We start from the raw sequence: 3,715 nt of genomic DNA, 5'->3' as shown, positions 1-3,715 counted from the left end.
TGCAGGACGAGTGGCCGCCCTGAGCCGCTTTATTTCCAGATCAGCTGATAAGTGTCACCTATTCTTCCATGCCCTCAAGAAGTCTAAGAAGTTCGACTGGAACCCCTCCTACGAAGAAGCCCTACAACAGCTGAAGAGGTATCTGACCACACCCCCGCTTCTTTCCAAACCTGTGGACGGGGAGAAGCTCTACTCTTACCTAGCGGTCTCAGAGACAGTCATCTCAGCAGTGCTAGTTCGAGAAGAAGAATCAAAACAGTTACCGGTCTACTATGTGAGCAAGTCGCTCCTCGACGCAGAAACTCGATACAGTCAACTGGAGAAACTAGCCCTCGCCCTCACCCATGCATCCAGGAAGCTCAGGCCGTACTTTCAATGCCACTCCATTGTTGTAATCACCTCCTTCCCGCTCAAGAAGATACTACACAAACCAGAACTATCAGGCCGACTCATGCAATGGACAGTAGAGCTCAGTGAGTTCGACATAGCCTACCAATCCCGCACCGCCGTCAAGTCTCAGGCACTAGCAGACTTTATTGCCGACTTCACACCAAGCGCCACCCACTAGGCCAAAAGAGAATTACTATGCATGAACGGCGCACCACCCTCAAAATGGACTCTCCTAGTAGATGGATCGAGTAATGTCAACATAAGCGGACTCGGAATAGTACTGATCGCACCAGAGGGAGACATTGTCCAGCAAGCAATCCGGTATGGGTTCAAGTGCATGAATAACGAGGCCGAATATGAAGCCCTCCTAGCCGGACTTACCTTGGCCAGAGAAATTGGAGCCAAGAAATTGGAAGTAAAGTCCGATTCCCAACTCGTAGTCAATCAACTAAAAGGCACGTATCGAGCACGCGATCCAAAGATGACATCCTATTTTAGCATGGTCAAAGAGCTGCAGGCCTAATTTGAGGAGTTCTCCATCATACAGATCCCCAAAGCTGAGAACTACCATGCCAACGCCCTAGCCAACCTTGGCTCGGCACTCCCATGTTCCTCCCAGTCATCCATCCCTCTCTTATTCATGCAATAGCTAGCCAACTAGAAGGAACAACCACCGAACAACTCTCCCGTAGAAGCCATGGACATTGAGCAAGCTGACTGCTGGATGACTCCAGTAGTAAGGTACTTGGAAAATGATGAACTCCCGACTGACAAGAACGAAGCACGCCGACTGAAAGCAAGAGCTGCCAGATTCACCATACATGAGGGCCAACTCCTCAGAAAGTCATTCTCAGGCCCTTACCTCAAATGCGTAAGCCTAGAAGAAGCTCGAAGTGTTCTAGCCAAACTCCATGAAGGCGAATGCGGGAACCACGCAAGAGGCCGCAGTCTTGCACACCGGGTGATCACCGCTGGATATTACTGGCCGACCATATGCACCGATTCGATCGCTTATGTAAAGAAGTGCGACAGCTATCAGAGGTTTGCCCATGTCTCACACCTCCCACCAGAGCGACTCCATTCCATCCTCACACCTTGGCCATTCATGAAATGGGGAATGGACATCGTGGGAAAGCTACCTACTGCACCGGGGTAACGAGTCTTCATGTTGGCTGTGACAGACTACTTTACCAAGTGGATCGAAGCTGAAGCCTTCGTACAAGTCAGAGATCGAGAGGTAAAAGCCTTCATCTGGAAGAATGTCATCTGTAGGTTTGGGATACCGAAGGAGATTGTCACCGATAATGGTTCCCAATTCATTAGTTCAGGCTTCAGGGATTTCTGTGACACGTGGGGAATAAAGTTGAGCTTCTCAACACCCTACAACCCCCAGTCTAACGGCCAGGCTGAGTCATCAAACAAGACCATCATACAGACATTGAAGAAACGATTGTAGAAAGCTAAGGGTGCATGGGCAGACGAGCTACCCGGAGTCCTCTGGTCATACCGAACCACGGCTCAATCATCAACGGGTGAAATCCCGTTCTCCCTCACATACGGTTCTGAAGCAGTAATCCCAGCTGAAGTATCAGTTCCATCCACCAGGCTCCAATGGGCGGACGAGGAATCAAACAGTCACAACCTTTGCCAGAACCTAGACACTATGGACGAGCTATGGGAACGAGCGAGCATCCGTAACGCAATTTACCAGCAACAGGCCGCCCGACATTATAACCGCAACATGAGGATCCGTACTTTCAAGATAGGCGACTGGGTCCTCCGCAGGGTCTTCCAAAACACCAAGGAGATCAACGCTGGCAAACTCGGCTCCACCTGGGAAGGTCCCTACAAGATAATCAAAGCAGTAGGGAAGGGCGCCTACAAACTCTAGACCCCCGAGGGCAAAGACATCAACAACAGTTGGAATGTCATCCACCTCAAACGCTACTACCACTAGGTGAATTTTGTTTGTCATTTTCATTTAAAAAAAAAAAAAAGGATAAGTGGCCCTATCCACCTCCTCTTAGACAGTCGGCCTCATGGCCAGAAATTTAATAAAGTATTATTCAGGAGTTTTGTCTCCAAACCGACCTTGGTCAATGAATTACTGTCACCTTCAGATTGGCCTTGCCGATAAATGTACTAATGCCTTCAAATCGGCCCTGCCCGATAAACGTACGTACACCTTTGAATCGACCCTGCTCGATTCATGATGACACCTCCAGATCGGCCATGCCGATAAACGTACTAACGCCTTCAAATCGGCCCTGCCTGATAAACGTACGTACACCTTCGAATCGACCCTGCTCGATTCACAATGACACCTTTAGATCGGCCCTGCCCGATAAACGTACTTACATCGCCGAATCGACCCTGTTCGATTCATAATGACATCCTCCAATCGGCCCTACCCGATTCGCGAGTTGCACCTTCAAATTAGCCCCACATGGTCCACGAAATTCAACACGACTCATGATCCACACCACCCAGCCGGCCCGATCCGACCCAAGAACTGAACTAAAGTTTAACTTCGTTCATCCAAGGTGATGTACACTCAGTTGACCAGACCGAATGAATGGTCCTTACACCATTGACAAGCGAAACACTAACCCAGCCCAACATAAGGCCTACATGCCCTAGCCACTAGGCCACTCTAAAGTAATATACACAACGTAGTGCACCTACAAGTAAAAAAAACAACAGTTCATTCATCCAAGGAGACAACATCAGAAGTCAAAGTGGTCAAATGTTATGTATATAACATCAAACGACCCAGTTTAGAATACAAAAAATGGCACACACGCCAGACAAAAGGGCATTGCAGGCCCCAAAATACATAAATAAAGAGAAAAGCTAAGTATCCTCAGCACGAGCTTCATCCTCCATCGTCGAATCAGTCACCATATCCGCGCTGCCAGCGCTCAGCCTAGTAGCCTGGCCGCCTGCATCATCAACACCAGATGGCCTCGGCTGGCTGAGGTCAGGCATCTGCTCGTCGTCCTGCCCCCCGGATGACTACCCCCTTCTTCCAGTAACTCCTACATGAGCAAGATGTCTTCATCCGGATCCCAATGAGAGGTCCGTCCTTCCTTGAACTCCAGCATGAGCTCACCTCGGGCCTTAATGATAGCATCGTCAGCAATGGAGATGCACTGCTCCTTGAGAGACTCGACCTCTGCGTTTCTCTCGGCCAACTCACGCCTCAGTCTCTCGACCTCATGCTCACTATCTCTCAGACGATGCTGAAACTCTTACTCGGCCTTCCGGGCTGCCATCTCCTTCTAGCGTAGGCTGGTGTTGGCCTTGGACAAATCTTGTATACATT

Source organism: Pistacia vera, unplaced genomic scaffold, assembly GCF_008641045.1.
Source record: "Pistacia vera cultivar Batoury unplaced genomic scaffold, PisVer_v2 Contig1501, whole genome shotgun sequence".
Classification (NCBI taxonomy): Eukaryota; Viridiplantae; Streptophyta; class Magnoliopsida; order Sapindales; family Anacardiaceae; genus Pistacia; species Pistacia vera.
The sequence above is the reverse complement of the archived record's forward strand: the minus strand, read 5'-3'. Positions refer to the sequence as shown.